Below are 12677 nucleotides of genomic sequence, written 5' to 3'. Positions count from 1 at the left end.
CTATGATGTAGGCAACACCCACAGCTTATTGGAAGCAAGCATGCATTTCCATAGTCCATTTTCACATACCCTAATAAACAGAATAAAATATTTAACATGATGGTAAAGATCAGTTTTCTCCCACCTCTTCTTGACAATAATTCCGTAGCTCAATATCCTGTACATTTTTGACTGAGAGGATGAAGTCTTTTTTTCCAGTGGTATTAATCTATTTTGCTGTCTTCGCAGGGATACATTAACCAGACCGAACTCTGGACACGTTTTTATTTCTTACCATAGAAAAAGACAGCCAGATAGCTCATTAAAATATATCAGTGAATAATAACTTCTTCCTTTAAATTAAGTAATATCTAAGTTTAATGAAGCTCCGTTTATAGTGATTTTGTGGTTCAAGTGCTCTTCTCTCTGCCTAATTATGTGCATGGCTTTCAGACAACAAGGCGTGTCTTTAACATTAGATAAGAACCTGAGCTTTTATCTCAATCAATAGTCTTTAGCCTTTGAACTCGTGTCAGAGGAAGACCAGTCCGTCATGTTCAGTTCTACCTGATCTCTTTTTCTTCTTGATGCTGCTGCCATTTACAAAAGAAACACACACACACACACACACACTCTCACGCACGCTCACACACCCCCATGCACACACCTAAGACATAAGCAGGCAAAGTGTTTAGATCATTTGCCTGTCGGTGTGCGTATGTGCACGCGCACAAGCATGTGTGGACAGGACCCTTTATAGCTGTAAAGATGTGTGACTGTAATGATGATGTTAAAATTTTCTTGTTTCCTTTCACTGGGCTTTGTGTATCTCAAAGGAGCCCCATATGGTGCTCTTTGTCCGTGTCATTACCTCGTTACAGCCACTGTCTGCCAGCCAAAGGTAGAGCGCACGCTGCAGCTGTAGACAGCGATACAACTGGAATCGTCTAAGGTCAACAGTGCCGTAATTACTTTAAAATGTCAGCGTACAATAAAATACAACAGTTCATCTGGCAGAAAGCAAATTAGCTTTGACCATAGCGTAATTACCCTTTTCTCAGCACCATTAGAAGAGATCAAATCTCCACATTCAGTGTTTGAGGAAAGGCCATCAGAGTACACTCTACCTGACAAGGATGCACATTTGCCATTTTGAGATGTAATTAATTGTCCCTATAATAGAAATTTTTATATTTGACTCTGGAATTGAAATGTGTAATAACCTGGCTTCTTCATTTTAACCATTTTGATGCTGGAAAGACAGGGTCTGTTTTGCCAACTTCAAATAGGTCATATCGGCATCATCCAGAACATATTTTTTCATTTTGATAACAATTAGCTCTACAGCAGGAGTGATTTTTCTGAAGTCACTTCCACACATATTAAGAATGGTCCTAATATCTAGATACTACATCAGAGGAACCAAATTAAGAAATTAAAATCATTAAACTCTTCCTTTTATAGCTTCTTTTTCTTCTTCACATGCATATTTCCTAGCTGGCTGGGATAATGTGAAGTGAAGTGGCTTTTAGACTGACTTATTAAAGGTTGATTTCTGGCAGTGATCTTCATCTATACTTCCACCTCACACACAAGGGCAATCTTGGTAAAAGAATGCCCCTCCCCCATCTCCCACAGGATTAATGTGCCATTATGCCAAGACATCCTCTTTTTTTTCGAAGACACTCATCATTAATGGTGGAGGGTACAAATGCACCAATGATATAGTAATTTGATTAACTCAGAAACAAACAGCAAGGAGCTGACCAGTGACAGTCCCTGTAGGGCAAAGACTTCACTGCTTGTTGACTTTCATTAATATTTAAGGGCGCCAAAGATGCTTTAAGCTGATTTGAAATGACTTAAGGTGTCTGAGCAGAATTTCTCCTTGTGCTGGGCTGTAGAGACACATGAAAAACAGCTGTTTTATATCACAAGAGTCATGCACTCTATTTAGGGAATTCCACCACCATAAAGATGTTTACATTTTCTTGATGTTTCATTCACTATGTTGTGGGCTTCTTCATAGATTTTCAAATGAAAGCGTGTTCTCTTGGATTCAAAAATATCCCTTTTGAGCACAGATTTCCTGAGGGGGATATCATCTATGAAACCAACAAGGAACTTTACAGTTGGCAAGAAAATTCTTAACGCGACCCCTTCTTATTGAACCATTGCTGGTTTTAATGTGCTAAAGCCAAAACAATAAATAGGCTTTCTGGTAAAATCACTGTAGCATATCATTGATCAGTTTATCTCTTCAGAGCAAAAAACTATGGCATGTACTGAGCTTCCTCTGCAACTGCTGGGTTGCTTTGTTCTTTCTCAATGTCATTTATAACTCTTAGATCATTTCACAATGTAAGAAGAAAATCAGGCCAGAGAAACATTTGAAAAATAAACAAAATGGTCAGAAAAAGCTTTTAAAATAGATATGAACATTTAGGAAGGAAGGAAAATTCTTTGAGGTCCATCTAGTTCTAGATTAAATCAAGATGCCTGTGAATTTATTTAATGGGTAATTTGTAGAACACAGGGAAGTAAATATTAAAGGGTGAGCTCAAAGGACTTAGTTAGACTGACACTTTTAAATTAGCAAGACTGACCCAACTGGAACTTTCAGCCGCCCTTGAATGGCATAAATTAATGGCTCGCTATTAATTGGAAAGAGAAGTGATTTTTTTTTTTTTTTACCTAGTAATACTTGGGAGAGCCCTTGGAGGGCTAATCAGGCCTCTGAAACTTGACTTTAACACCTTTGACAATTTCATCCAAACTCACCTTTACTCTCACCTTTTCCCAGTGCAAACTCTTGGCTCTATACTGTCCCCACCTTCCACATCCCGCAATATAACCATGGGTTTCTCCACCTTGGTGCCCAAATTCTGTCTCTGTGTTGCCTTCCCTACTGCTTATTACCCTCCAAATAACATTGACATTCCACTGTCTATCTTGGTAGTATATCTATAATGATGCCCAAGTCCATTTCACAATTGTATTATTCTCACTGAGTATCTAAACATGTCATCATTTGTGGAAATAAACCAGCAGTTGGGTGGTTTTCAGATCTTTTGTATCCCTTTTATTTCGTCTGTATAAATCCTGTTTTAATAATAAAAGTGAATTCTTATTAATGGCAATAATCACATATTAATTGTCATTGCTTCCATCACTGGTCTGCTACAATGCTAAGGACATAATATTCATTTTTAAAAAGACTATTTAAAGTAATTTGCTCAGAAATTAGGGAAATTTGGCAGAAATATAAAGATATTAATATGCATATAAAATTTAGTGATTAATAATTACAAATGGTAAATGTGATTAAGAAATATATAAAATACTAAATTTCTAAATTCAAACAAATACTTCTTCATGTTTGTATATTAAATCCATCCATGACTCAAAAGCATAAACTTTTTCTCATTTGATTCACTGGTGTAAACTAAATAGTGAATAATAGTCACTAAAAGTGAATAATAGTCAACAAATACTATACATGACATAAAGCCAGGAAAATGTAAATCAAAAACTAACATATTTTGCTGTGTTACATATTTGGTATATACAAAAAAAGTAAAAACAAGCATTCTTGAGGAAATTGCAAAATAGATTTATCAAAAGATGGTGTAAAAATGTAAAGAGTGAAGTAAATCCTGGAGAAAAAAGATTAAAGCTAACATGTGCAACAGTTAGACTAACATATTCTTATGGAATTTGACCTGCATTGCAGAAAGGCAAATAACCTGTATAGAAAACAATGCTCATCAGTTTTCCTCAATCAACTGAGCAATTGTTTAAAGGCATCCAATTATATATTTGAGATTTCCTTTACATTCTAATACTATATTTTTATAATGAAATATTTTTTAAAACTATCAGCCTACTGTACATTTTTGTCTTTAAATATTGCCACCAGAAATCATTTCCTTTTCAATTAATTGAAGTAGTTAAATCTTTCTTCATTTACATTGAAGTAGAATTGGACATCCAAGGCCTAACACTAAGCTTCAGATGGAAAATAAAGACAAGTTTAACATGAGAAATTAAAGCAGTTTTAATTTACACAGGCTTATTTTAACCCTCTTCATAGTACTCCTTAGTTTGAAGATGCTTACCTTTACATATAATGCCTAGCAATCTTTTTTTTCAATTTAATTTTTATTTTATATTGGACAGTTGATTTACAATGTTGTGTTTGTTTCATGTGTACAGCTAAGTGATTCAGTCCTATACACATACACACACACACAAACATTTATATACACAGGCTTCCCAGATGGTACTAATGATAAAGAACCTGCCTGCGAATGCAGCTGATTTAGAGATTTGGGTTCAGTCCTTCGGTCGGGCACGTCTACTGGAGCAGGGCATGGTAACCCACAACCCATTTCAGTATTCTGGCTTGGAGAATCCCATGGACAGAGGAACCTGACAGGCTACAGTCCATAGGATCACAGAGTCAGACACCACTGAAGCAACTTAGCGTGCATATATGTACACACACAACCACACACACACATATGTACACACACAAACCATACATGCACATATGTACACACACAACCATACACACACAAACACAAACACACATCCATTATTTTTCAGATTCTTTTTTCATATGCTTGCCTGTCTGCCTGCTAAGTTGTTCCAAACATGTCCGACTCTTTGCAACCCCATGGACCATAGGCTGCCAGTCTCCCCTGTCCATGGGAGTCTCCAAGCAAGAATACCAGAGTGGGTTACCATGCCCTCCTACAGGGGATCTTCCCATCCCAGGGATTGAACCTACATCTCTTAGGTCTCCTGCATTGGCAGGTGGGTTCTTTGCCATGCGCACCACCTGAGAAGCCCCTGTCTTCCCATATAGGTTATTACAAAATATTGAGTAGATTTTCCTGTGCTATAGTAGGTCCTTGTTGATTACATATTTTATATATAGTTATGTGTCTTTGTTAATTCCTAAATCCTTATTTGTCCTTCCCCACCATGTTTCCCATTTGGTAACCATAAGTTGTTTGTTTTTGAAGTCTGTTTCTGTTTTGTAAATAAGTGCATTTATATCATTTTTTTTTTTTTAGATTCTACATATAACAGATATCATATGATATGTCTTTCTCTATCTGACCTACTTCACTTAATATGATAATCTTTAGGTCCATCCATGTTGCTGGAAATGACATTATTTCATTCTCTTTTGTGGCTGAGTAATATTCCATTGTATATATGTACCACATCTTCTTTATCTGTCTTCTATCAAGGTACATTTATGTTGCTTCCATGTCTTGGCTGTTGTTAATAGTGGTGCAATGAACACTGAAATGCATGTATCTTTCCAAATTATAATTTTGTCCAGACATAAGCCCAGGAGTGGGATTATTGTTTCATGTTCTTGTTGTTTAGGTGCTAAGTTGTGATCAACTCTGTGACCCCATGGACTGTAGCCCACCACCAGACTCCTCTGTCTATGGGATTTCTGAGGCAAGAATACTGGATTGGGTTTCCATTTCCTTCTCTAGAGGATCTTCCTGACCCAGGGATGGAACCCACATCTCCTGCTTGGCAGGAGAATTCTTTACCACTTAGCCACCCGAGAAGCCTTTGCTGGTTCATACGGTAGTTCTATTTTTAGTCTTTTAAGGAACCTCCATACTGTGAGTAGCAATTTTACATTCCCACCAACAACGTAAGAGAGTTCCCTTTTCTTCACACCCTCTCAATCATTTATGGTTTGTAGATTTTTAGCTGAGGGCCATTACTGACCAATGTGGAGTGATACCTCATTATAGTTTTAAGTTAACATTTCTCTAATAATTAGTAATGTTGAGCATCTTTTCATGTGCCTTTTGGCTATCTGTGTATCTTCTTTGAAGAAATATCTATTTAGATATTTCATCTATTTTTAATTTTTTATTAGATATTTTTGTTGCTATTTGTGAGCTATTTGTACATTTTGGAGATTTATTCTTTGTCTGTCATTTCATTTTCAAGTATTTTCTCCCATTTCATTTTCAAATATTTTCTCCCATTCTGTGGGCTGACTTTTCATTCTGTTTCCTTTGCTATTTGCTGTGCAAAAACTTTTAAGTTTAATTAGGTCCATTTGATTATTTTTTATTTTCATTCCTCTAGGAGGTACCTCCAAAAAAATATTGTTAAGATTTATGTTAAAGAATGTTCTTCCTATGTTTTCTCTAAGAGTTGATGGTATCAGGTATGATGTGACCCTACACAAAAATAAACTTAAAATGAACTAAAGACCTACATGTCCTGATACCATCATTTCTTAGAGACTTTATTAAAGAAACTTTTCTCTATTGTATATTCTTGCCTTCTTAATTGGAGGCTGACTATAATGCCTAGGAATCTTAACACATTTTCAGGAGTAAATTTGCTTGACTACTCTCTAGGAGAACTATTTTATGCCTTTACTTCTCTTGTTAAAACTTAAACTCCCCACCCCTTCTCATTCTCAGCTGATGACTTTGTTTCTCTTCCACTAACCAAACAAAAATAGCTTCCACCTTTGGCCAAATAAGAAAAGAGAGGCTAGGTTTACCCTGCAGACCCAAATAACCAAAAACAGATAAAAATATTAAGAAATTTTCAAGACAATGGAAGTCAAGCAACAAAGTATAGTGATTCCTGAGAAATGGAAAATCAATTAGATAAGCTCTATTATTGCCCTGTTTTACTGCCTTAAGAGAGATTCCAGGCTGTGATACGTGGAGAGAATATACTAGGAAACCCAGCACCCACAGCAGAGCACCAGAGAAGAGAGATCTACATGAAAAAAGAGTCCTAGAGACCTAAGGAAAAAAACTCAATAGGGCAGTAATCAGAGTCTGCATATAAAGAAACCACACAAGGCCAGAGAACTATCCTGCAGGATTAAAGAGAACAGTGCCAAGGCTCACACAGGGTCTAGATTAACGCCTGTTATCAGCAGATATATAGGAAAAACTGACAATTCATGGGAATCTGGGTAGAGTACTCAAGGAGGCCTTGTCTCAGTAGCGGGAAATAATTAGCCCTAGATTATGTATAGTCCATAGGGCTTCCCAGCTGGCATTAGTGGTAAGGCAAAGCAAGAGACGTAAGAGATGAGAGTTCAGTCCCTGGGTTGGGAAGATCCCCTGGAGGAAGGCACAGAAACCCACTCTATTATTCTTTCCTGGAGCATCCCATGGACAGAGGAATCTGGCAGTTTATGGTCCATAGGGTCGCAAAAAGTTGGTTATGACTGAAGTGACTTAGCACACATGCACAAGTACTGTCCATATCTATCATTAAAAAATCATCATAAGAAATCAAAAAGGATCAGAAAGTTTCCAAGTAACTTAATTCTGATCCAAAGGAAAACTCAAGAATACTTCCAGAAGTACAAAATTTGCAGCATCCAATGAGGTAAAATAACAGTGTCTAGCATCCAATCAAAGGTTACCAGACATGCAAAAGAGCAGGAAGACAAGATGTGTAATGAGAAATTGACCAATAAGAATAGACATTACAATGACCGGAAAGGAATTAAAACAGCTGTTATAATTGTATTCTATATGCTAAAAAAAATAGTTAAAAAGAGACTTGAAAATTATAAAATAACTAGCAGCCAAATAAAACACCTAAATCAAACTTCTACTTAGGAAAGCTACAATATCTGAGATGAAAAGTAAATGGATGAATTTAGTGCAAATTAGATTTTTCACAAACATAGATGTAAATTCTAAACATAATTTCAACATATATCTATACTGTATAGAAAACACAATACAGTAAGATCAATTGGGGTTTATCTCAACAATATAAGGCTGATTTATCATTAAAAAATCAAACAATGCAATTAACTATATTAACAAACAAAAAAGAAAAAAGTGGTTGTCTCAATAAATGAAGAAAAAGTATTTGACAAAATCTAATATCCTCTGTGATAAAGTGTTAGTCATTCAGTAGTGTCTGACTCTCCGTGACCCCATGGACTGTAGCCCACCAGGCTCCTCTAGCCATGGAATTCTCCAGGCAAGAACATTAGAGTAGGTTGCCATTCCCTTCTCCAGGGGATCTCCCCAACCCAGGGATCAAACCCATGTCTCCAGTATTGCATGTGGATTCTTTACCATCTGAGCCACCAGGGAAACCCTCATTTATGATAAATACTCAGTAAAGTGAAAGAAAGTGAAAGTTCCTCAGTTGTGTCTGACTCTTGGTGACCCCATGGACTATACAGTCCATGGAATTCTCCAGGCCAGAATACTGGAGTGATTCTTTACCAGCTGAACCACCAGGGAAGCCCAAAAACTCAGTAAAATGGGATTCAAAAGGAACTTCTTCAGCTTGATAAAGAACATCTGTGAAGTACCAACAGATCCGTCTAGTCAAGGCTATGGCTTTTCCAGTGGTCATGTATGGATGTGAGAGTTGGACTGTGAAGAAAGCTGAGTGCCGAAGAATTGATGCTTTTGAATTGTGGTGTTGGAGAAGACTCTTGAGAGTCCCTTGGACTGAAAGGAGAGCCAACCAGTCTATCCTAAAGGAGATCAGTCCTGGGTGTTCATTGGAAGGACTGATGTTGAAGCTGAAACTCCAGTACTTTGGCCACCTCATGTGAAGAGTTGACTCACTGGAAAAGACCCTGATGTTGGGAAGGATTGGGGGCAGGAGGAGAAGGGGACTCCAGAGGATGAGATGGCTGGATGGCATCACCGACTCAATGCTCATGAGTTTGGGTGAACTCCGGGAGTTGGTAATGGACAGAGAGGCCTGGCGTGCTGTGATTCATGGGGTCGCAAAGAGTCAGACACGACTGAGCGACTGAACTGAACTGAAAAAAATATTTAATGGTGAAAGGCTAATTTTTTTCCACATAAGAACAAGACAAATATACACAGTCACCACTCTACTCAACATTGTACTGTGATTTTTAAACAATGAAGTCAGGAAGAAAAATATAAGGCATACAGATTGGAAAGAAGTAAAACTGCCTTTAGTTTTAGATGACATGGGAATTAAATAGAAAATTCAGTGAGAACTACAGAAAGCTACAAGACCTACCAAGAAAGTTTGGCAAGACTATGGGATACAGAGCAAATATATATATATATATATATATATATATATATAAATTCAGTTGTGTTCATATATAATAGCAATGAATAGTCAAAAATTTAAATTAAGAAAACAATACCATTTAAGATAGTCCTCATTCCTCTCCATTCTAGGCCGCAGTTCAATGTGCTCCAGCTGCACTGAGGTGTGGTGGTGGTGTACTCACTAAGTCCTGTCCAGCTCTAGCAACCCCGTGGACTGCAGCCCGCCAGTCTCCTCTGTCCGTGGGATTTTCCAGGCAAGAATACTGGAGTGGGTTGCCATTTCTTATTCTTTATTTCTCAAAACATCTAATTTATTATGGCCTTAGAACATTTATTCTTGCTATTGTCTGTCAGAAGACTTTCTCTGGTATATCTGCTCATGGCTAATTGTTGCATAATCCAGAACTCAGGAGAATATCACACCAGGGATTACTCATCTCTGATTGTCCTATTTAAAATACCACAACCACACACAATCAATTTCTATTCTCTCACTAGGATTATTTCATCAGAGATCAATCATTGTATATTCATTTCTTTATTGTTGTCTCTCCTACAAAGTGGCAAGTTCCATGAAAATAAAGGCTTTATCATTTGGTTCACTGCTTGTATTTCATCATCTAGAATCATGCTTCAGAGATAGTAAGCACTCAACAAACAGCACATATGTATAGATTGTTGTCAAATAAAACAATGAATGTCCATTGTATATTATATGGGTACTATACTTAAACTTTTGAGCAAACTCTGGGAGGTAATGGAGGACAGAGGAGCCTGGCATGGTATAGTCCGTGGGGTCACAAAGAGATGGGCACACCTTAGTGACTCAACAATAACAATGACTATACTTAAAGGTGAGCCATTTTAGAGTATTAGTCCATTTATAAACAGTGTGTCTTCTGTTTTGAAATTTTTCTAAAAATAATTACTTTTTCAGAATATAAGCAAGTAGTTATTGCTTGCCTCTGTGGTATTAGAAAATATATTGGTATCCTAATCTTTCCTGAGTATTGTCTAATGGCAGTAGTGGGATAGGAATGGTGGGCTTCAGGAGATGTGTTTGCATTCAGAGTGAATAATGACGTGCATGCCTAGTTGTCTGACATCTACTATTACATTTATTCAAAAATACAGCTGTTAAGTATTGCTCTTTTTTGCAGATGGAGAAACTGAGTCATGGAAAAGAAAATTGACTTAAAAATTAACTTAACTATTATAACAGGGAAAGTGCATGACATACCTAGGCCAGTTTGGGGGTTGACCAGGCCTGAATTTTACCTGTGACATTCCTATTATAGCCCTTAGGTTTTGAGAGAAAATGTTAGGTGAGTGTTGCTCTAATGTTTAGAGATTGAGAAGCCAATTAAAAATGTAATTAGTTAACTTGCCCAGACTTTTTACTGATTCACATTTTTTAAAAGTAGAACCATACCTGGTGGCTCAGATGGTAAACAGTCTGCCTGTAGCATAGGAGACCTGGGTTCCATCCCTAAGTCGGGAAGATCCCCGGAAGGAGGCAACCCACTCCAGTACTCTTGCCTGGAGAACCCCATGGACAGAACAGCCTGGTGGGCTGCAGTCCATGGGGCCACACAGAGTCATACATCAGTGACCTGACACTTTCATAGGACTATAAAGATCCAGATGACTGTGTTGATTAGACACTCCAGTGTTAAGAAAAGCAAAGTTTCAGATTTGACAGTTTTTTAACAAAACTGTTTCTCTGTTGCCTCATGGCCTACTGCTTATATATAACCCCGTCATCAGTACATGCAACTGCTCAAAAATATTCCATCAGACTACTGATCTCTAAGAGAGCTTGTTAGCCTCATCTTCTATAGCAAAATACTTTTAAAATGTATGTGCTGAGTATCACTTTGGAAACCGGGCACTATTTTTTGTTTTATCTTGTTTTCACAACTATCAAACACACATAAAATGCATAATCTTTCTATCCTTTAGTCCCCACAAAGTTGATATTATTATTTTAACATGTAAGGTTCAGTTCAGTTCAGTCACACAGTCCTGTCTGACCCTTTGCGACCACGTGGACTGCAGCACGCCAGGCTTCTCTGTCCATCACCAACCCCCAGAGTTTGCTCAAACTCCCAAAACTCACCTCCATTGAGTCTATGATGCCATCCAATCCTCTCATCTCTGTTGTCCCCTTCTCCTTCTACCTTCAACCTTTCCCAGCGTCAGGTGAACAAAGTATTGGAGTTTTAGCCTCGGCTTCAGTCCTTCCAATGAATATTCAGGACTGATTTTTTTTTAGGATGAGCTGGTTGGATCTCCTTGCAGTCCAAGGGACTTTCAAGAATCTTATCCAACACCACAGTTCAAAAGCATCAGTTTTTTGTTCTCAACTTTCTTTATGGTCCAACTCTCACATCCATACATGACTACTAGAAAAACCATAGCTTTGACTTTGTCAGCAATGTCTCTGCTTTTTAATATGCTGTCTAGATTGGTCATAGCTTTTCTTCCAAGGAACAAGCGTCTTTTAATTTCAGAGCTGCAGTTACCATCTGCAGTGATTTTGGAGCCCAGGAAAGGAAAGTCTGTCACTGTTTCCATTGTTTCTCCATCTATTTGCCATGAAGTGATGGGACTGGATGCCATGATCTTAGTTTTTTGAATGTTGAGTTTTAAGCCAGCTTTTTCACTCTCCTCTTTTACTTTCATCAAGAGGCTCTTTAGTTCTTCTTTGCTTTCTGCCATTAGGGTGGTGTCATCTGCATATCTGAGGTTATTGATATTTCTCCTGGCAATCTTGATTCCAGGTTGTGCTTCAACCAACCCAGCATTTCACATAATGTACTCTGCATAGAAGTTAAAGAAGCAGGGTGACAATATACAGCCTTGTTGCACACTTTCCCCAGTTTGGAACCAGTCTGTTGTTCTATGTCCAGTTCTCAGTGTTGCTTCTTGACCTGCGTACAGATTTTTCAGGAGGCATGTAAGGTGGTCTGGTTTTTCCATCTCTTGAAGAATTTTCCAGTTTGTTGTGATCCACACAGTCAAAAAAATATGTTTAATTACACTTTTTTTCCTAATGACATTATCTTCTTGTTTTAAAAGCCAATTACTGTACATATCCCTAAACGGTGGCATGTGTTAGCACAGGACCAGTGGAAAAGATCAGGTGCATATGTTTAAGTAAAAAACTATGTCAGAATGAATTTCATCCTGATCCAGAGTAATAGAGATAGGCAAGGGAAAGCCAAATACCACATGGAGGCCATTTGTTCCTTCAAAGCATAATACAGATTCAAACCTTCAGATAAAAATGTACAAGCTGCCGACTTCAAAGGAGGAGCATTAAATTTTTTTTTTTAAATCAGCAATTGAGTATTATACCTTGCATACATAAACACTTAGTGAGCACATGTGAGCTAGTACCTCACATTCACAGTACATAACTGATGTCAAACTGTATTGTCTTCATAGCTGAATTAAAAGATAACTGTTAAAAACTCTGAATTCATAACACTTTGTGTACATAAAAAAATTCATAAGGTTCTGTAAAAATTCTGGCATATACAACATTTAATGTTATTTACATTTAATTAGGCAAAATCAAATCCTACAAAGTTGGTTCATTAGATTTCT

The 12677-nt window shown here is 37.4% G+C and overlaps 1 long non-coding RNA gene across 13 annotated transcripts in view; it reads left to right on the top strand.

Annotated features, from left to right (window-relative positions):
* LOC129639491 (uncharacterized) overlaps window positions 1-12677 on the top strand; it is a 347939-nt gene that overhangs the window by 122503 nt on the left and 212759 nt on the right. The window contains exon 7 of one of the 13 annotated variants that reach the window (XR_008708475.1): window positions 9195-9576. The exons of the other annotated variants lie outside the window; for them this stretch is intronic. This is a non-coding gene — a long non-coding RNA (uncharacterized LOC129639491). Of the gene's footprint in view, window positions 1-9194; window positions 9577-12677 lie in introns of those variants that run through there. 13 annotated transcript variants of the gene reach the window in all.

Source organism: Bubalus kerabau, chromosome 1 (genome assembly GCF_029407905.1).
Source record: "Bubalus kerabau isolate K-KA32 ecotype Philippines breed swamp buffalo chromosome 1, PCC_UOA_SB_1v2, whole genome shotgun sequence".
Classification (NCBI taxonomy): Eukaryota; Metazoa; Chordata; class Mammalia; order Artiodactyla; family Bovidae; genus Bubalus; species Bubalus kerabau.
Note: the sequence above shows the minus strand (reverse complement) of the source record. Positions and strands in the feature narration are given on the sequence as shown.